Source organism: Cupressus sempervirens, chromosome 6 (genome assembly GCF_028749045.1).
Source record: "Cupressus sempervirens isolate cs-2001-9-10 chromosome 6, ASM2874904v1, whole genome shotgun sequence".
NCBI lineage: Eukaryota > Viridiplantae > Streptophyta > Pinopsida > Cupressales > Cupressaceae > Cupressus > Cupressus sempervirens.
The window spans coordinates 364,936,313-364,959,602 of record NC_143123.1 but is presented as its reverse complement, the minus strand read 5'-3'; the positions used below and the strand labels follow the sequence as shown (position 1 = coordinate 364,959,602).

At 38.7% G+C, this 23,290-nt stretch overlaps 1 protein-coding gene and 1 pseudogene across 1 annotated transcript in view; both read right to left on the bottom strand.

Moving 5' to 3' along the window:
• The window catches only part of LOC149552597 (COP9 signalosome complex subunit 1-like), a 69,873-nt gene that overhangs the window by 33,609 nt on the left and 12,974 nt on the right, over nt 1-23,290 (bottom strand). The gene's annotated exons all lie outside the window — the stretch shown is intronic.
• On the bottom strand, nt 4,817-7,012 carry LOC149552598 (sucrose synthase 4-like; annotated as a pseudogene).

Here is a 23,290-nt window from a genome sequence, read left to right as displayed (position 1 = left end):
ATTGATAATCGCTGAGATTATCATTACATATTCAAATTTTAAATTCAAAAAAGTATAGTTTGACGCTGAATTGCCGATATGCAAACAAAAATGAACACTTTGTACAATAAACAAAAAACAGAAATATATCTAGTATTAGTATGTCGATGGTACTATCATCTACTCCACAAGGTTGTGATCATCCATCTCAAGGTCTTCAGCTATCATGCTCTCCAAAAAATCATCACTCTCCAAAAATATTTTAAATGATTTAATCATTTAAATTGTCGGTGATCTTAATTTTTGTATTAAAAACATTAAAATGAGGGCTAAAATATATAAAATTATTTAATATTATATTTTACATTTATATTTTACCAGGAGACTTCGGGGAGACTTCACTTTTTGGATTAGGAGACGGGGAGACTTCAGGAGACTTCGTTGTGAAGTCTCCAACCTTTTTTGAGGTCTCCGGAGACGCAAAAAGTCTCCGAGACGCGACTTTTAGGGGGGAGACGGCTCTCCCGGTAACCATGTTATTTTCCTTTCAGTCACACCATATTATTTTATACTAATTCAAATTTGTTGTCATCTTCCTATCCATCCTAAACTTATTCTCATTAAACATTTCCAAATACTGTGCCTTGTAAGGGAGTATTACCTTGGTCTATGTCCCCCACTAAACTCTTGTTTCCTCTCTTATCCTACTTTTATGTTCCAACATTTTCCAATGCCCATTATGCTGCTTACTTCTAATCTGTCCTTAAACAAGGGAGACCAAAACTTACAATCATAAATCTGGAACCGAAACCCCCTGTTTTACTCATTGCTCTGACCATTCTATATCACCTAGCACACCTTGACAACAACTTGCATTCTGTTTCCTCTCATCCAATTTTCTATCCTCCTTACACTGATTGCAGTCTCCTAGTATACATAAATTCTCTACATTTACCTGCTTAATCATAGCAGCCATAACTGAAAAGGTCGGTGGTCTATGTAGAAAAACATCACTTTCCCAATTGAAGAAATAGATAATCAATGTAGATAACCATATCTTTCCCCATCAAATAGAATTTTCAATTTTTCACTTCTATTCATTGAACTAGTGAACAATGTCATGCATGCAATAGTTAGGAATTGCCTCTTTTAAGAGTTCAGAATGATAACATATAGGCCTTCACCCTTGCAACAGCACAGCTCCAATTGCTCACAGGTATCTATTCCCACTTCAAGTTAGTATTGAAAATCAAGCAACCCAAGTACCAGGGCATGGCTGATTTTGTGTATAAACTCTTCAAATGCACTGATCTAGACCCGAACATATTGACCGTGATACTAAAAGGTCTTGGCCAACCACAATGGTCTCTATCTTTGTAGGATCAATCTTAAATCTCTCCATTATCCACAACCTGTCAAATGTAACAAGTGATGCATATGCAAATTCATGTTTCTTTCCATTAAAAAATAGCTCATTCTCTCTCAAAACAGGTTTAGAACCTGACTGAGATGAGATATATGTTCCTCATACGTTCTTAAAAAAGGGTATCATCCAAATAAACAATCATACAGAAGTGTGAGCGGTCTAAATGGCTCATTATTAACCTCGCAAAGGTAGATGAAACATTACCGAATCCAAATGGAAGCACAAACCACTGAAATAGCAATTCTCTAGCATTAAAAGTTGTTTTCCAAACATCTCATTCTTTACCTAGTGATCAAAATACTTGAGATTGAGCTTAAAAAAGAACTTGCATATCATAACTGATGCAGGAGATCAGCAATTCATCATCAGTGCTACCTATTCTTAACAGTGATTTTGTTCAAAGCTCTATAACTCAGACACATTCACCCACTGCCACTCTGTGGGATCAGCAAGGTGAAGTATTAGGTATAACACTGCCTTCTCAATGAGAGGTTTCAACTACATCTTCACTTCATTAGTATCTAAAGGGATTTTCTGGCACTGCCATATATTCAGCAGAGGGTGGCCAAGAAGTAGTTGGATCTTGTAATCAGTTGCTGTTTGACGAGACCTTGGGTTAAGAAGCAAATCAGAGAATCATTGCATGAGTTATTGCATGTCCTCTTTCTTCTTATATACATGCAGCCTGTGACTGATTTAACTTCAGCAACCCTTTTTTCCTCCTTGGCACTTACACTGACTATTGGCTTAAGAAGAACATACCAAAGACATTTGGGACCTGCCCACATGCAAATTTAGAGTGAAATATTTGCTACTCAGATTCTCCCTTCTAAAGTATATGACCACCTGATGCATAAAGATATGGACTCGGAAGGCAACACCACGCATCCAATAGTATCACACCAACCACCACCTCATCTACAAATTCTAGGTTGAGTGTCCAAATTTGAGTTTGCATTACTTCATATTCGAAAATAGCCAAACTTTGCTTCCATCATGACACCACCATGAACAGTGGATCATGATTTTCCTCCAAAGACATGGGATGCAAATAAAAGCCGAAGACTCTAGTGATCAGCAACAACAAAACAATTACCTTGGGCAACAATAGTAATCACTAGTAAATACTATGGCAGCGATAACAAACATACTTGGTATTTCATTAGTCGATCATATATCTCACTTGTAATCAGTGGAGTGTTAAGGAGAATAATGAACACCAAGTGATTCAATATGAAAAGACACAGCCTTGGGAAAGGTGATATTCTTCGGAATAGACATGACTTGTCGTCCCAATTAGAGAGGTATATAAGGCAAGTCCATATGAGCATTCAAAGGCCATCAAAGAAGTATAATCATAAGCATTCAGAAAAGCTTTCAGATTCAGATTTAAATATATTAACCAGCAGCCTAGATATCTCTCTAAATAGTGTGGTACCAGATATAATGCATTACGTCTTGGCTGAGTCATTATTGAAGAATATTATATTGCTACTGTTACATGAAATCTGTTTATTTATACATTGTTGTTCTTGCTATAATTTTGCATATGCATTATAGAGTAGAAGCAATGATTCCCTAAAAGCTGCATCCAATCTGCCATTCCATTATTAAGGGAGATGTGGGCATATAAGGCAGGCAAGTAGCCTGATGGTTAATTCAAGTTAAGTTAGGAGGCCATATGACGGATGTACTTCGGTGCTCCTAAATTCAATGATTAGGCTCAAGGTACCTTGTATGATCTCCCTGTTAGCATGAATGTTGATGGTATTCTTTTGAGGGAGCATCCTAAGCATTAGTGAGCAAGTAGTATGATTGACATGTTGCATTCAAGACTATGTTTGTCATTGATGACAACATAGTATGGTTTCTGTGAAGACTGGCAGAGTAGCAAGCAGAGATTGTGTTCGTACGGATAGAGATTCGATGTTCAGGTTACGCGCGGTTAAGGATGTGTTGCACGTTGTGTCCTGATCACAAGGCTAAATGTGCATTGAGTAAGAAGAAGATATGTAGAAGGTATTTTTGATTTACAGAGAGCAGTACAAAGAGAGAGTAACTGATAAGTAGTTTCTGATGATTGATTTGTATCTCTTTATTGAGATAGAATTGTGATATGCGAAGTTAGACAGTAACAGAAAACAGTTTGATGATGATGTCAACGAGTGCGCAAGATCTGGAGTCGCACGTATGAGAAGTTGTAAAGACTATGAGCCGACAGTGTTATGTGCTTGCAAAATAATTAATTATCTTAATGTGGTCCTATTATAATTAATTGGGAAAGCCTCAAGGCCGACTCAAGGAATTGTTTTGAGGACATGGTATAAAGGAAAGATGTTTTCCTTGTTTGAGATATGGAAGTGTGATCGAACAAGTGCAAACAAAAGTAGAGTATTTGGTAAGTGCAAGTAAGCGATCCAAGAGACTATTGGATGCGAAGTTGGTGATCTGGTATCAAGATCAGAAGAAGCAAAGTAGTCCCGTTGACAGGACAGAGGAAGAGGAAGAGGAAGTACAGTTCAATTATATTATTCTACAAGGAAAAATACAAAGATCATTTGGACAGCGGGTTCATTGGTCTTGCCCCTGAAGCTGTTTGGACAGTGGGTCCATTTGCCTTCTACAACTCCTAACAGGGGTTGAAATCTCCTTCCAAGGATTCAAAGTCTCCTAACAGGGACTGATATATACTAAATGTATTTCATAAACTCCTAAAAGGATCCATCCTCTAACAAGGAATATTTATATTTGTACATCATTTTGTGTGTATGTTAGTAAACAGATTGTTCTTCTTCTGATTCTCCTTTTAATTTGCCCAATTTGTAATAAAGAACAACTTTACATAACAGTTGGGAAACTGTTTCTGAGAATAACTAGTTTCCCTCTGAATTAAGGTACAACTCCCTATGTGAAAAGTATTCAATGAATTTTGTTTCAATTCTAATTCCTACTGCAGGTATGTTCTTAACCAGAGAACAGCAAAAGAAACTGAGTTCCACCCAGGCAAGTGAAATCTCAGGCAGGATCTAAATGCAAAGATGCTATGTTGATTGATTTTCACATTCTTATGAATTTCCCAACACAACAATTTGAAAATGCAAATTATGAAATGCAAATGAAGAATGACTATGCAAGTTATGAAATGCAAATGAAGTATGCTAACGCAATTCCACAACTAGTTATAATTCTCTGATTATTCTACTGATTGGCTAAATTGAAAACAACGAAACAAAACTTTGTTTATTTCCCCATCTTCAATTCAACACAATGAAACAACATCAGATATAGATGATGAAAGTGGACGGTAAAATAATGGCACTAAACTTGATTGACTCTACAACCAGCTTCACCAAAATTTGCCAACCCCTATATGCAATGAAATGAAATACATAAACTAACATGCCCTCTCCTCTACTCCAGCTCTCCGACTGTATGCAAGAAAAGAAGCCCCTCTCCCTTATCATTGAATTCCATATTTAACCTCTTCTCTCCTGGCGGTGGCTTTTCAGTTACCAATATCACTGATTTTTTCAAACATGAAGGACAGCTGAAAGGTTTATCTTCATGTGATAATAATATCCTTCCCACGGTAAGTCTTCCTTTTCAGTTATTAAAACTGACTCTTCATTTCCTTTTTTTATTATGATTATATTCTTGATGAGTTTAAATACCACTTCCACATTAAAAATCGAAATCCATTAACAAAATGTTCCCTAGCTCTTGACTTTGATGCATCAACATTACCTGCAACAACAAGAAGATTGACCAGCTCCCTCAAGCGCTTGTTCTTGGCAAACCATTCAACTAGTCCCGTCATGTTTTTCACCCGATCAAGTCTTGCCATAGAGAATATGATAGGTTTCCTCTTGTCACTCAATACACCTCAGAACAAAGCAAAGACAACAATCTACATGCTCAGCTGTCAGTTCAGGACTGAATATGAGTTCTTCAATGGATCCATGCAAAGTAGTAAGTCGTTTCTACTTGTCTGTGTATGGGAAATAAATGTTCAGGTCCGCTCCAGGAGAAACAATGTTAAATTTAAGATCGAAAACATCAATTCCATGAACCACACAGTAAAGACCAGGAATAGTGAAAGCGGCGTGACTTTCATATTGTCCAACAGTATCCTTGCTTCCTGCAATCTCGTGGTATGTGCTTGTGATAATGAAATCCGCATGGTTCATTGCAATGAGATCAGCAGTGAACTGACAGGAGAAATTATACTTCTCTTCAAAGTTTTTCCAATATAAGTCAGGATCTGGGTATTTGGTCTTCTCCAAAGCATGAGCAATATTGCACTGAGTAATACCTTGTTTATGTGCAATCAAAGATACCACTAAATTTCCATCACTGTAGTTACCAATAATCAAATCAGGTGCACCATGTAGCACTGAAGTTATTTCATTATATGCATCCTCGGCAAAGGTTTCTAAGTAAGGCCACACATCAAATCGAGATACCCATGGATGCAAAATTCCCTTGTAAGTTCTGAAAGGTGCCCTGAGTATCCATGAATGTTTTAACCCACTTATTTTCTCAGTTAGCTGGTTGCAGGTGGTTCCATGCGCTTCCAGAATCAGGCAAGTCACCACAAGAATCTTGGGTTCGATGACCAACCCTTGCTGTTTTATTCTCAGTACCATTTCATTCTCTAAGGCACGGACTTGATCAAGGATATATACCATTTGTCCACCAGTGTCTGGCATTCCCAGAACACTGGCTTGACCAAAATAGCCATGGGGTGAAAGGATCACAACATTAAAGAACATTGGAATTCTGCCTAGAAACTTTTCTAAGGTTGTTGAATTAGGCTCCAAAATATAACCCGACAGCAAATAAATCATATCCAAGACACGTTCTGCATTGTTCCCCCAGCCTTTTTCCAATCCAATTTTTTTGAAATTTGTGCTCAAATTCTGCATATGGTGTATCCTTAGGGATCTCGTTAAGATATGCCAAAGCCTTTGACAAGGAAGAACGTAGCATGAGCAAACTTTGTATTTTTTCATTCAGCATGAACGCCTGTCCCCAGTAGCTGTGTTGTCTGAGGAAAAAGGTGTTCCTTGAATTCCAAATATTCGGACACCGAAAGCTGTTCAACCACAAGTTCGTCAACATTGACACGAACGTACTCACAAAAACCAGGCCTTAGCCATGCTGCCAAGGCAACCCATGGGGGAATAGAGTCATCACTGATAACAGGTTTCTCAGCCAAGACAACATCTTTTGCTGCCTCTGGATCAATTAACAAAAGTCGCCAATAAATATAAACACGATTGCGCAGATCTGGATTGTCTGTTTCCTCTAAGGGCCACCCATCAACCACAAAACATCTAGACTATAACCATCTGTAGTGGAAAAGGCATGTGCCTCTTGAATATTTAATCCAATATCTGTAGGTAAAGAAGTTAACTGACTAAGAAGCTTTGGCTTGTCTTCTGAGGAGAATGTAATCTCATGCATTGGCCTTGCAACAATCCGATCTTCATTAGACTCACCATCACCAGTGCTATTAGATTTTTTGCTAACTTCTAGAACGAGAGCTTCAAGATTGGGAGATGACAAAAATGCAGGAAGAGGATGAGATAAGCCGCGACTCCACATACATCAATTTTTACTTAAGAAAAGTTACATTTTGCAACTCTCTGCCACAGATTGACATCATATCACTGAGATTTATTTGAACCTTTATGCCATCATGGAGGTCGATTTCATCAAAATACATTTGAGGATCAGAATATATATTCAAACTCGAATAAGAACTAAAACCCAAGCTCGGAATATGATCTTTTTAAAAGGCAGAGTCATTGTATTTGATGCACGTTTCTGATCACACCCCATCATTGCATGATATGACTCATAATTCTGTTTTAATGATATTTCTATGTCGATTATTAGCACTATTCCATTCTTCAATATAGTTTAGGAATCAATCAACTATCATCATTTTTTGATCAAATGCCTCCATGTAAGGAAAGTTCAGCTTCTATTAACAAAGATATTCCATATAACAAACCGTAGCACTTGGAAAGTCAGAGCTTTATTCAACTGATGCTACGAGCTTGACTTTCTGCACTGTTATCAGATTCAAGATGTTTTGAAGACTTTCAAGAATAACCTTTGCCACTTCCCTTATTGAAGACTTAGAGATATTGTTACAGTTCTGAGATTACTCATGCAAGAAATAGATCTTCTATACATTGACATATGGGATAGGCTTCTTTGAATGTTCCCCATCAACTTGGTCATTGCATTATCCAAATAAAGATCCCTTTTTTTGATTCTTTGTAATCATCTGAAGACCCCTTAACCTGCAGATTCTATCACAATATGTTCAACTACAAACTTTATTTTTTAACCATAATTGGATTGTTTACACTTCATTGGAAGTAGAATATTGAATGATTCACTGTTGATTCTTTTATTACTCCCGTTACATGAGAAAACTTCCTTGGTCCTTTTGAATGTATGAAACTTGTTACTCCCAAGCATCATTCCTCTTACTGAAAAGATCATCAATTGGAGCACCATAATCTTTGCCGGATTGGGAGCTACAACCTACCCAAACAATGAGACCTTGAAAACATCCCTCCCAGCCAAAACATGAAGGCAATTGAAGGGGAACCCGGCAAAGACTTCCTATCTTAGGGAAGACTTAGACCTAGACACCAGACTTGACAAGACCACATGACTCCAATATTGCCAAAAAAAAAATGTGACTAAAAGTCAGACAACAGTGTACCATCCCCACCGGGGTTTTCCCTCTAATCAAGGGTTTCCCTAGTTAACATATCTGATGTTTTTGTGTATGAGTATCTTGTTATGGTTGCTAATTATATTGCTCATATAGTTAAGAATTTAAAAGCTTGATGATTGTGATAATAGTTGGATAACTGATTCACCCCCACCCCCCAGTTATATCAATGGACTTTATATTCTAACAATTGGTATCAGAGCATCAGGTCCTTGAAGAGAAAGCTTAACAGCTTGGGAGATCAATGGCGAGTCACTTCAGAAAAGATAATCCTAAGTTTGATGGGGTTAACTATGATAGCTGGACTCATTTGCTATGTATGGGTTCAAAATATTGGCTTTTGAGAAAGGAAAACAAAACAATTGTGGAAGAAAGAAAGATTGAAGAATGCAGCAAAGCAGAAAGAGATCTATTTATGTGTAATATGCGAACCAGAAAAGCCTTACTAACAGCTCTTCTTGAAAATGAATACAGTCAGGTAAAATCACTAGAAACATCTCATAAGATTTGGACAGCTTTAGAATCTACTTTTGAAGGAGATAAACATACAAAAAGAATGAGATTATAGAATTAGATATGTTTATTTTAAGATGCTAAAATGTTGGAAGATGAATCTGTGAGAAGCTATGTTGGTAGAATATCTGAGACTGTTGCAGGAATCAAATTAGGTAGTGGATCTAAGGAAGAAGATGAGGTTGTCTAGAAGATTCTAAAAACTTTAACACCTCCATTTAAGCAAGTAGCACAGACGATTGAGCTATTAATACCTTGCACTAAGAAGTTTACCAGGGAAACTTTGCTTGGAAGATACGAAGTAGGAGAAGCAAGTTTGAGATAATCTAGAGAATTAACAAGAGTGGATACAGCTTTTAGTGCCTTAAGTGTTTGTCCTTGCTTATCTAGAAGTGCAAGCACCCATGGAGATTTCGCTAGCAGCAATAGAACCAGATCTGAAGAAGACAGAAAGATTGAAGAAGGTATAGCCCTGCTTGTGAGAAGAGAACCAAATGGTAAGAAAATCTTTAAATGTTGGACTTGTAATGAATTTGGTTATTATGCATCTAAGTGTTGATAACAATTATACAATTGTATATTGTCATTCATGTTACACAAATGTTATAATCTAACTAAGCACTGCTAGTTGGAACCGAGTTCCGAAGACTCCAGTATACACCGAGTATAAGCTTAGAAGAAGCAAGTTTAGGAATTCTTGTGTAAACCAAGTCAGGTCGGTTGCCAAAGGAGTTAAGTGTAAATTGACTTAGGTTGGTTACCAAGGAACTCAGTGGTAACCGACTGACCCAGTTTTAGCCGACCTTCAGTAGATTAGTTTTATCTATTAGTTGGTTTATGCAAGCTGAATCAGTGGATGGTATTTGTTTATTTGAAAAGGTATTCAAGCTGACTTGACATAGGGTTTCATATCTATGAAAGGTCAAGCTATGGATTGAAAAACAATGAAAAACGTGGAGAAGAAGATAAGATGCCAATAGAGAAGGATATCTAATTAAGAGCAGAGTATCCAAGGAGCTACAAAGAATATTCTGATCAAGGAGGATTTAGAGGATAAGCCAGAACAGTGATTTGAATCTACAATTCAGTTGCTTCATTAAGCAGGTCAATCAGTGTTAACCTTTAACAACTGTAGCAATGAAAAAATCTCTTAACAGAGTTGACTTAACAATCATTTTGTAAATTCTCTAACTAGGTGGCATTTTTAGATTGAAGTGTCTTAAGACCTCTAATAAAGCCACTCCTAACAGGATGATTTAAATCCTTTAACAGGGTCACACCTAACAGTGTGTTTTGTAACATTTAACAGGGTTGGCTCCTAGCAGGGCTCACTTTAGAAGAGTGCAAAGTTGTAACTAATTGCATTGGTGGTTTTCCTAAATTGGGTTTCCACATTAAATCTTGGTGTCTCATGTGTTCATGTTATTTGCTTACTACTTTATCTTTCTACAACTAAGTTGCTAAAGGTTAATACACATCATTATATTAAGATTGCTTGTTAACCGAGTTACAATAAATATCTAATTCTAACCAATCTGTGAGTTAAAAGAAAGTTTGTATTGACATCTAAGGGATTTGAAATTTTTTTTGTGGTAATTGATTTACCCCTCCCGTCTCAGTTACTACTCTTATATTTCCAACAATTAGTATCAGAGTTTTTGGCGTTTGCTGAAAAGGTTTCAAGGACCTAAGCTAAAGATCAAAATGTCTTACAGAAGAGAGATTCCTAAGTTGAACAGAGAAAACTTCAAAGCATGGCAGGAACTACTGAGGCTGTATTTGGGAACCATTGGAGATCCAAGCCTAAAATTCCTAGAGAGCCAGTATGTGTCACCTCCTGATCCTTTGACTATGGATCAGATGGTAGATAAAAAGAATCACAACACAATGATGATTGACATTGCTCCTGCTCTCAATTTGATGAAGTCAAAAGATTGTCCTACTACTCATGAAATGTGAAATAGGCTGTGCAAAAGATCTATCGAGGAGATGACAATGTGATGAGAGACAAAGCAGAAAGTTTCGGAGGTCAAATTGATCAGATGAAGATGAGAGATGATGAAAACATTGCAAAATACAGTGAGAAAATCAAAGCAACCGTGAGTGGAATCAGAGCTTCAAGAGGAAAAATAGAAGATGAAACAGCAATCAGCGAGGCATTAAGAACTCTTCTTCCTATTTATGCAATTAGAGTTTCAGCTATTCAAGAAATGAGATGTGATCCCAAAAGTAATATAACTTTGGATGCACTAGTGGGAAGGTTAACAGCTTTTGAGTTGGATGACTTTGATAACTATCTTCCTGGATCTCGCAACATAGAATCAACATTCAAAGCAAAACTAACCCTTGGTAGAAAGGGAGGAAACTCAAAAGGCAAACAGTCTGACAGTGAAGAAGAAGAAGAATCTAATAATGATCTTGAAGCCATTGAAGCCCTACTTGCAAGGAGGTTACCAAAAGGCAAAGGTAAATATAAAGGCAAAATTCTATTGATTTGTTTTCCTTGTGAAGAATTTAGTCACATTGCTGCAAGGTGTCCAAACAAGGAAAGTAAAGATGACAGAAAATCCAGCATGTTCAAAGGCAAGAAAGATTTCAAGAGCTACAAAGACTACAAAGATAAAGGTAAGAAATCTTGTTATATTGCTAAAGATTCTGACAATGATGATGAAGATGAAATAGTATATATTGCTATTAAAGATGAATCAAAAGATGAGGATAATGAAAAGATGGCACTTATTTCTCATGTTAGCAAGAATGACACATGGATAAATAGATAGTGGTTGTTCTCATCACATGACTAGTGATAAAACTAAGTTTGAACACTTGGAGCACTATGATGGTAGAAGTGTTAAATTTGGAAACAATGAACCATGTTATGTGAAGGGAAAAGGTTGCATTGCATTGACTGATGGAATCAAATGTGATAATGCCTATTGGGTTGAAGGACTGAGACAATCTTCTAAGTGTGGCACAGCTGAACAACATTGAATTCAAGGTAGAATTCATGAATGGGAAGGCCAAGCTTCTAAATGGTAAAGGAAACCTAGTTGGAACTGGCAATCAGACAAAAGGTAATTTATTCTATCTTGATCTCACTGATAGTTCATGCTTCTTGGCACATGTAGAGGAAAGTTGGTTATGGCATAAAAGGATGTGTCATTATAAAACTTCAAAATATCTATAAAGGATGAACTATATAATATCTTTGACTCTATAATCTCATGCAAATAAAATAAATTGATTACGCATACTGGTTATGCAGAAATAAAATTGCAATGAAGACACTCAATGCTGCTGCTCAATTCGTTGCAATTCAATCCCGAACAGCACATAAAAATTTGCCCAATAATCCAACTTCCACCAGCTTGGTTCAAGAATCCAATCCTTGCCAATGAAAATATCATATGAAGAGTCCTAATAAAATCTGAGTATGCAAAAATTTGTAAAGTATCGTATATGAATTGTGTCAAAATTTGTCTGATTTACATCTCCTATTTATAAATGGAGAGGCATCTATTCAACCATTGCAGCTTTTCAATACTAATAACCAACCAATGTTGAATACTTAATATGATTTAATTTTATCAAAATATAACCAGCGGTTTTATGATTCTTGTGCCTTATATTCTCCATTAGCGTTAATTCATGACCTTTGCATCCACCCGCTTGGGTGTGTATCCATCAGTTCATGAGATGCGTGTTTGAATTTCCTTGGTGTTTGCACAGAATCAAATGTAATCTCTTTCACTCCCGTGGATGCCTCCCTGTGAACTTTCTATCCATCGATGTGTTTGACTTCTTCTTTTATCGTGCATTTTATAGACCATACTCCGCAGCATCCAATCTCCTAGTCCGCATGGGTTTTTCCAACCATTTTACTTCTTTTTCTTTCTCCCACATATTCCTCAGACCTGCAATAGATACGGCATATCATTAGAAATAAATCATTGAAGAGTTGTTACCAATGATTCATAAATATGGCTTGTGGCATTCATGGACAAAGGGCAATCTCTGACAGTTTCTGGAATCACCAGAATTTATCTTCTCTAACCACTGTTGCTGACCCGATAATCTAATGATAATCTTTCAAACAAGCAAATGCAATATCTATCACTCTGTGATGCATAACCATACTCATCTTTGGATATAAAATATTTAAGAGCAATGCTTGTACAATGGCAATATACATCTGATCACTCAGACATTGTCTGACTTAGTTATAATATCTAATCTTCATGACTTGTACAGTCACTTCTTGTGCGGCTTAACTTACAGACATTTTCAGACTAAGAAAAACTCCTTTTAGAAAAGGTCGAAATATGCAAAACTGGTCACCCAGACTGCCATGATTACCCAATTTCAACGTATTTCTGAAGTGAGAAGATATCCATATAATTGCTCATGAAATCAATCAAAATGGATGGTCTTTGAGGATTTCCAGTTTGTCAAAACATGATGGTGATTACTATACACAAAATGTTAATTAGAGCCACCAGGGATCTGACTTGGACATCTCAATTACTCCAATGCACTGCGAATAAGTCTTGCTGTGTAAAATTTCTTTTACCCATGTTTGGAGCTTTATCAACAATCACAAGGTGTGATAAGTACTTCCCACCATAATATGTTTTTGAAATCAGGGAGTCATATGCAGAGGTTTGAATATGAGTAATGAATTTAAATGTAAATGGTTAATGGCAGCCCAAACACTGCATTCTAAATAAATGTCAAACTGGAACTGGTTCAATCCCTGAGCGTCATCAAACCTCGAAAATGTATCCTATGTATCAAGCAAATTATGCAACGCATATAGTCTCGATCTGAAGAAAAACAGAATGATGATCATGTGTCCTCAATAATTCATAACGAAACATATTTAATCTTCAAATACAGAACCATAAGGTAAACAACTTCTCATTTCATGATTTCTTCAGAAACATGCTCTTCACTGTTTCCTTTATTAATATAAATTGGATTGTACTGCTAATCTTGTCGGGTCACCATACTCTCAATGGTCAAAAAGTCATGGAAGACAATCCTCATTACTTCTGTAATCGCTTAAGATACTGCTTTCCTATCTGTTCAACGTCTGTACTTTATCATTGATGATATTTATATATATATATATATGACTAATCATACTCCAATCCGATTGTAGGCCATTGTCATGATGGGAATATCTCTTATATTTGCAAGCAATTGCCATCTGGATTACTGCAGGAACTCTTATTTGCTGAGTGCCAATGTCTGAAACCTGTACGATTCTGATTGGTCCATCAATATATACTCCATATTAAATCTACTTCATCTGATGAGATGTTTCCTCCATTACCATCCCACTGTCATACTTATTGTAATTCATGGAGGAGGACTGCTACCTCAAACAGGGGCTGTAGAATGTCTTCAAGTATTTGTAAAATATGTAGTGTTCCAAACAATTCCAACTGGAGACGACTTACAGAACTCAAGGCACCGTACGGATAGGACCAGAAATGCACAAACAAGAGGCCGTACAGTAAGTGTGTTGGCTGTACGCTGGGCAAAGTTGGCTGTACGGACGAGTGAGAGAGGCTGTACGGCGGTCTTTCCAATGGCCGTACGGAAGATGTGATAGTCGTACGGTGACAGTATGAGTCCGTACTGTGGGCAGAAATAGCCGTACGGTGGGCAGTATTAGCCGTACGGTGGTGAGGAGGTGAATGTCGTATGGGAGTAAGTGAGGGGGTGCAGGGAAGTACAGAGATGGAAAATGAAGCCGTACAAGTAGAGATAGGAACCACAAAAAGATGATACTGAGTGGTATGAAAGAAATTAAATGTCATACAGGAATGAATGAGGGCCATACGGCTCAGTAGTGAGCAGTACGGAAGTAGATCGGAGGTCACACAAATGGGTATCTAAATGCAATCTGATTCATACACAAAACACAATAACTCTTGGTGGAACACACTTGAAATAATTGCCGAAAGATATTACTCCAATTTGCCAGATCTGAGCGAATTGATACATGCAACAACGGACTAGGGTGAGGGTTGAATCCCACCAAAACCGCACGAACCAAATAGGGAAGGCCTTTCGCTTTCGAAATGGCAAATTACAAAGAATTCCCAACAGGAATTCGCAATACAGAGCAAATATAATCCAAAGCATACCTACAGACTTCCTACAAGCCGTGCTTAAATACCCGTTGCGGAAATCGTTCCGAGGGTGTACAAAGATAGCCAACAATGACACAAACTTCGAAAACAAAAAAAAAAAAGGGTCCGAGATAAAATAAATCAATTGGCCCGTTACAAAGATTAATTTATTATTTATTTTATAACATTACAGTCCTCCCGTCCCAAAATTTGCTTGTCCTCAAGCAAGTGCAATGCCGGGTGCTAGAGGATGTGCTCGACTTCCCACGTTGCGTCGTCCAGCAGTAGGTGTTGCCAGCGTACCAAGTATTCCTTCACAATGCGGTTCCGTAGGGTCTTTTCACGTACTTCGAAGATCTTGGCAAGTTCCAAAATGAGTTTTCCTTCTTCGTTGAGTGGCGGAAGGTCGATAACAATTGTGACGTTTTGCCCTGTGGCTTTCTTCAAACAGGAAACATGGAAGACATTATGAATGTGACTCCCCTCCGGAAGTTCCAGTTCATATGCTACCTCACCAATGCGACGGACCACACGATAGGGACCATAAAATCGTGGCTTCAATTTCTCCTTCCTCATTCCATTTAATGAAGATTGTCAATATGGCTGGAGTCGAAAATAGACCAGATCCCCCACTTCAAAGCTCCTCTTTATCCGGGGTCTATCGGCATACATCTTTTGTTGATTTTGTGCCTACTCTAGATTTTCTTTCAAACTCCTCAATATGTCCTACCCCTCCTAAAGCCAGTCCCTCGCCCTTGGAGCGCGACTGTCACCCAGAACAGTGTCAATGAAGAAGAGGGATTCGTACCCGTACAGAGCTTTGAATGGCACCATCCCAATAGACATGTGATACGTTGTATTGTAGCAATACTCCCCCAAATGGATCCATTTTACCTATGCTCGTTGTGCTGAGACGTAGTTTCGAAGGTAGCCTTCGAGCCATTTGTTTACAATCTCAGTTTGACCTTCCGTCTGTAGGTGGTAACTTGTGCTTAGTGATAATTTTGTCCTGCCATCTGAAACAATTCTATCCAGAAGATACTGACGAATCGTCCATCCCAATCATTGACGATGTTTCGAGGTAACCTGTGCAGACGAAAGACTTCTCTGAAAAATAGATCAGCAACTTGTGCAGCCTAAAGGTCTAAGGGAATGGTGAAAAAATGTGCATACTTCGTCAATCTATCAACCACCACGAAAATACAGTCCTTTCCGTTCACCTTGGGAAGACCTGTTATGAAGTCCATTGATATACTTTCCCACTTATGTTCGGGAATTGGCAAAGGCTCTAGCAGCCCGGCAGGCAAAGTATGTTCGGACTTGTTCTGTTGGCAGACCATGCATTCTCTTACATTCTGCAACACGTCCCCTTTCAGTCCCTTCTATGAAAACCTCTCCCGAAAACTTCTGTAGGTTTTAAGGAAATCGGGGTGTCCAGCCAGAGGTGAGTCGTGTACTTCTTTCAAGATCTTCTGCTTCAGTTTGGATTCTAGCACCAGGTATATCCGGTCTTTATAGTAGATGATATCATCCACCACTCTGTACCGATCATCGTGGGTGTGGCCATCCATTATTTCACAGGCAAATGTATTCTTCAAATATTCCACTAACAGTTGTGCCTTCCAGTCAACTAAGATCTAGTCTAGTGAGCAGATGGGGGGTTTTTTGGACAACGCATCCGCAACAACATTGTTCTTCCCTTTTACATATTCAATGTCGAAATCAAAAGGTTGAACTTTGCTTACCAATTTTTGTTGCCGTTCGTTCAAGTCTCGCTGCTCCAGGAAATATCTCAGACTATTGTGATCCGTACGAAGGACAAACTTGGCACCCACCAGATACTGCCGAAACTTGGTTAGTGCATGTACGATGGCCAACATTTCTTTGTCGTAGATGGAATACAGGCGTTCTGTTGGTGTAAGCTTCCTACTCGCCAAGGCAATGGGGTGTCTATCCTGCATCAAAACCACTCCAATGCCTTCCCCAGACGCATCGCACTCCAAAGTGAACGGTCAGGTGAAATCAGGCAGTGCAAGTACGGGACAAGTGCTCATGGCCTTTTTTAGCTTATCAAAGGTCAGTTGTGCCTCTTCATTCCACTGGAATGACTCCTTTGTCAGATCCGTTAAAGGTGCGTTGAGCTGAGAGAATCCTTTAACAAACCTCCTATAGTAACTGCACAGTCTGAAGAATACTCACAAGTTCGTGAGTGATTTTGGAGGAGGCCAGTCGAGGATAGCTTGAATCTTCTCCTAATGCACTTGAACCCCATATTTACTTACAACATGCCCCAAGTACAATATCTCTGTCATACCAAACTCGCATTTGGACTGCTTGGCGAACAAGGATTGTTCCTCCATGATACTCAGAACTTCATTCAAATGCTCCTCCCACATCCTGCTATAAATAAGATCATCAAAGAATACCAATAGATACGCAATTGTTTGTTGAAGATGCGGTTCATGCATGATTGAAATGTAACAGGTGCATTGGTCAATCCGAATGGCATGACCAGGAACTCATAATGTCTGTAGTGGTAGCAGAAAGCCGTTTTCTCCACATCTTCTCTCATTCGGATTTGATGGTATCCGAAACGAAGATCTATTTTTGAAAAATAGACCGCTCCATGCAGTTCATCCAGCAACTCATCTATCCTTGGAATGGGATACCTATTCTTTATTGTTTTCTTGTTCACCGCGCGGTAGTCCACACACATGCGCATCGTCCCGTCCTTCTTTTTGACCAACACTACAGATGACGTGAATGGGTTGGAACTGGGACAGATCCATCCTTTCTCTAGCAAATCCTGAATCATCCTTTCGATCTCATCTTTGAATTTCTTGGGGTAGCGATACGATGTGGTTATGACTGGCTTTGCCCCTGATTCCAACTCAATAGTGTGTTCAAACCCTCAGTGCGATGGTATGCTAGGAGGAATATCCATGAAAACTTTTTCATGTCTACTTAAAATATCTTGGAGCTCATCATCCTGTGGAGGTGTTCTTTGCCCCTTTATAGGTTTCGCCAAGATGAAACAATGAGCAGCCCACACAACGTCATCGTGCCGAATAATTACCTCCATCCGATGAGCAGAAACTTCCTTTGAACCTTCATTCGCCATTCCTCGGAGGACAACCTTCTTTTCGTCAACCACAAAAGTGAAGTCCATTCGTTTGAAACTTTGGGTGTATTCATCAAGGGTCTCCATCCACTGTATGCCAAAAATAACTTCCATGTCAGCCAGGTCCACTATGAAGAAGTCCTCAGTTACCATGTGATTGGCCATTGTGATGCTGAGTTGAGGAACAAGGTGTGTGCAGGGCAGGAAAGTCCCTCCGGCTACCTTGACCTAAAAGCCTGCGTGTGCTTCTATAGGGAGACTTCTTCGCTTTACCAAGGATGAGTTTATGAAATTCAAAGTAGCTCTGCTATCCAACATCACCGTAACCCTTTGTCCTTGAAGGATACCCCGTACACGAAAAACTATGCACCTCGGACTGCCAGCCAATGCAATGGATCCTCCGCGCAGTACCAAGGCGGCGATTCTCTCTGTATAGTTTAAATTGGCCATGTTGGTGTCAATGTTAGGTTGGTTATCCTCGATTGGCATTTCTTCCTATTTGTGTTCGTCCTCATCATGGGACACGACCTCGATCTAATGGATCTTCCCCTTCCCGAGGCATTGGTGGCCAAGCTCCCAAGGCCCCTTGCAATTGAAACACAATTTCTTCCTGTGGAGTTCCGGTTAGGTGGCTTCATCCAACGACGGCTTCTTGGGCAGAGGTTTGTCCCTTGGAAACATCGGCGGTTTCAAATGTGAGTACCTTCAAGAGGATGAGGATGATGCCGACGACGATGCCATACTTCTTGCCTTACTGATTGCTTCCGACAACGTAGATGGATTGAATCCCATCACCCAACCTTTCAGCGGTTCTGTCAGTCCGTCCATGAAGAGCACAACCCGTCTTTCGAAAATGTCTGTGAACAAAACAAAGAGTTTCTGAAATTCTGTAATGAACTGATCTACTAATCCAGTTTGCCTTAGTTGCGCCAAATCCTTGAAATTGAGCTTGGGATCTTTCCCATCAAATCGTTCGATCAATCTCTCCGTGAATTCCGCATAAATCTTTATTTGGTCATGCCCTAATGTGATGGTGTCGTGGTGCCACCATTCGTGCGCAACTCCTTCCAAGTGTAACGCAGCAAATTTGATTGCTTCTTCTTTTGGCATAGGATTCAGCTGGAAGTAGGTATCGGCTTTCATAACCCACTCTTGCACTAATATAGAACCCGATCTGTCAAATGGCGACAGATTTACCTTACTCAACTTTCTCCTGAGATCATCGTTAAAGTATCCTCTGTTTCCGCCTCTCGAATATCTTATTCTCAGATCTACGTAATCTTTGTATGATATATCTTCTTCAAGGTTTGCATTCTTCCACTCTTCTCTCATCTCTTCGAAGGTTGGTTGTATCCCTTTGTGTTGTGCCTTCGTCCGTGATGGAAAAGTCGACATGGAAGGTCGAGAGTGTGCTGGTTGAAGGTTTGATTTACCCGTCACCGAGTCCACGCTATGACCATTTTGTTCTCCACCAACTTCTTGAGAGTTTTTTTCATGAGTCGCTGCGTATTAGTGATTTGTGCCTAATTCCTAGCAAGTTCCCTCAGAAGAGCCACAAGTTCGGCAACGATTGGTTCCCGTTCGTCCGCCATTTGATCAACGGAATGTGTCCTTTTCCGGCTATAAACTCTCATTCACTGTCCACAGGCTAGTAGGATCGAAGCACTCTGATACCACTGTAGTGTTCCAAACAATTCCAACTGGAGACGAGTTACAAAACTCAGGGCACCATACAAATACGACCAGAAATGCACAAACAAGAGGTTGTACGATAAATGTGTTGGCCGTGCGAATGAGTGAGAGAGTCTATACAGTGGTCTTTCTAATGGTCCTATGAAAGATGTGATAGTTGTACGGTGACAGTATGAGTCCGTACAGTGGGCAGAAATAGTCATACAGTGGATAGTATTAGCCGTACAGTGGTGAGGAGGTGAATGTCGTACGGGAGTAAGTGAGGGGGTGCAGGGAAGTACAGAGATGGGAAATGAAGCCATACAGGTAGAGACAAGAACCACACAGAGATGATCCTGAGTGGTATGAAAGAAATTAAATGTTGTACAGGGATGAATGAGGGTTGTACGGCTCAATAGCGAGCAGTACGGAAGTAGATCGGAGGTCACATGAATAGGTATCTAAATGCAATCTGATTCATACACAAAACACAATAACGCTTGGTGAAACACACTTGAAATAATTGCCGAAAGATATTACTCTGATTTGCCAAATCCGAGCAAATTGATACATGCAACAACAGACTAGGGTGAGAGTTGAATCCCACCGAAACCACACAAACCAAATAGGGAAGGTCTTTCACTTCTGAAATGGTGAATTACAGAGAATTCCCAACAGGAATTCACAGTACAAAGCAAATATAATCCAAAGCATACCTACAGACTTCCTACAAGCCGTGCTTACATACCTGTCGAGGAAATCATTCCAAGGGTGTACAAAGATAGCCAACGGCAACACAAACTTCAAAAACAAAAATAAAAATGGGTCTGAAATAAAATAAATCAATCGGCCCGTTACAAAGATTAATTTATTATTTATTTTATAACGGGAACATTACAAAATACCCTTTAATGATGATAATCTATCTCTAATTAACTATCTCTTCTTCATTGTTTTAGAAACAAACATTGCTGAAATACATAAATCTCTGCCTTAAACAGTTTTCCTTACTTTGTTTACTCTTCCATACATTAATACTGATATGAAATAAATTGACAATAGGCTCAGAGTTTGAGACACTTGCTCATAGCAATTTATAATCTTTCTTCACATTGGAAGCGTAGCTCCAATTGATGTACAGCTGAACATACTCTTCCTTATAAAAGCTTAATGAAACATCCTCACTCATATAAACCTCTCAACTATTTCCAAAACATCTATAACAATAATGATAATATTTCATCAAATTTCCCACATTATAAATGGAGTTCTTAGATGTTGAAAAATTTGGGCTCCATCACTACCCACAAAATGATCCACTAATCAAAAGTATCTTGTGAAAGATATTGACCCTGTTAGGAGTCTATTACATCCATATAGAGTATCTGGCCTTGTTAGAGGACTAGAACTTGTTAGAAGCCTCTACCCTAACAGGAGTTGGTATTACAATACAAAAGAGTGCAAGATGAGCCCACTGCTCAAACACACATATACAACTGTACAATGCTATCAATAGAGGTAGATACAAAAACATTATACAATGTTGATATCTTCAATATTTGATCTGCATTTGTACTTCCTTCTTCAAAACTGTTCACAAAATTGTTTTGCTCTATACTAGCATCAAATTTGCATCTATACCAATCACATAAAGTGTGGATTCAAATATTATATCAATATAACGCGATGCCACACTTCACTAAATAAAATGTTATGCCTTTATACCCAATAACTTAGTCATGTCGACTTTACTACTTGATACTTTGCTAAATCTTTTAAATAATCTTTTGCCATGTGTGGGTTAACATCTAGGATGTAGTCTCAACATTGTCAAGTAATTATTTTGGTAAAATCAAAACAATTCCTTACCCAAAAAGCCACTATACTGCCTATTGCTCTATTATGCCCCATCAACCTGTTACTGGTAAAATCTTCATAACTCATACAAAACTTAGTATTATCTTTAGCAATCTTAGAAATATGTCATATGATATACATACTATCTATTACGAAATAATTGGTAAATGCTTGCTTGTTATTAACAGAGACTAAAAGGTCAATATTTACAAAAGAATCAAACGATGTTCCCTTTGGAAAAGATCGTAAAGAAGAGAAACATTCTATTCTAATTGAGAAAGCTAAAAAAACTAAAGCCAACTAGATATTTACAATAGATTACCATTAACTAATAATAGACGATTATCTATTATCATAATACCCTCCCCTAATGGTTAATCTATCTAGAACACCAAGTTGTCCTCTGAATTTGACAAACTCATCAGGACCAAGAGGCTTGGTGAAAATGTTTGCGATCTAATCTATGATAGGAACGTACTGCAAATCTATAGTCTCGTCTTCAACCTGTTGTCGTATGTAATGACAGTGAATGTCCACATGCTTGGTTCGTTCATGGAAGACTGGATTTCGTGTTAACTTGATAACGCCTTTGTTATCAACAAACACAGTAGTTGGTCCTGCTGGTGACACCTACATATCCCCAAGCATTCGACGAAGCCAAATAGCTTCACATCCTACCTCAATAGTCCCTCTGTATTCGAACTCTGTAGAGGTGAGAGAAATTGCCTGTTGCTTCTTACTGGTCCATGTGACTACACTGGATACCAAACTAAAGACATATCCAGAAGTTGACTTTTTATCATCAACAGAGCCTACCCGATCTAAATCTATGAACCCACTGAGTTTAGGATTAGAACTTTGAGAGTACAAAAGTCTATAATCTAAAGTGCCCTTCACATTACGAAGCACACGCTTTACTGCCATCCAATGATCAGCCTTAGGAGTTGTCATAAAGTGTGAAATATAGCTAATTGCAAAGTTGATATCAGGCCTAGTAGCAGAGAGGTGGATGAGGCGGCCTACTAGTTGCTTGTATGTAGTATCATCAACGGAAGGATAATTAGACTTTGCGGATAACTTGAGACTTTTTTCCATAGGTGTAGATGCAGGCTTGCAATCCTACATACAGAATTTGTCTAACAAGGCCCTAGCATATTTGGACTGAGAGATGAATATACTAAAAGACTATTGCCAAACCTCAACACCTAGGCAATAATGCATGAGCCCAAGGTCAGTCATAGCAAAAGACTGGCATAAATTTTGTTTGATTCCTTGAATCAAAGATGTTGCCAAACCTCAACACCTAGGCAATAATGCATGAGCCCAAGGTCAATCATAGCAAAAGACTGGCATAAATTTTGTTTGATTCCCTGAATCAAAGATGTCAAACTGCCAATGGTAATCAAATCATTCACATAAATAACCAGAAGGATGATGTCACTATCAGTAATCTTGACGTATAGATTTGAGTCTGAAAAACTCCTCTTGAAGCCTTGATCACTAAGGTACTTATCAATTTTTCATGTACCATGCCCGAGGGACCTGCTTCAAGCCATTGAGAGTTTTTACCAATCTAATAACTTGATGGTCTTTACCGACAACCTTGAAACCAGGAGGCTGCATCATCTAGACCTCTTCATGGAGATCACCATTCAGAAAAGCACTATTGACATCCATCTGATGGACCTTCCAGCCAAATTGTGTTGCTATGGCTAAGACTAATCTGATGGTGCTCATCTTTGCAGTAGGAGCAAAGGTCTCCTCATAATCAATGCCCTGACACTGAGAGAAGCCCTTCGCAACTAAATGAGTTTTGTACTTATCTA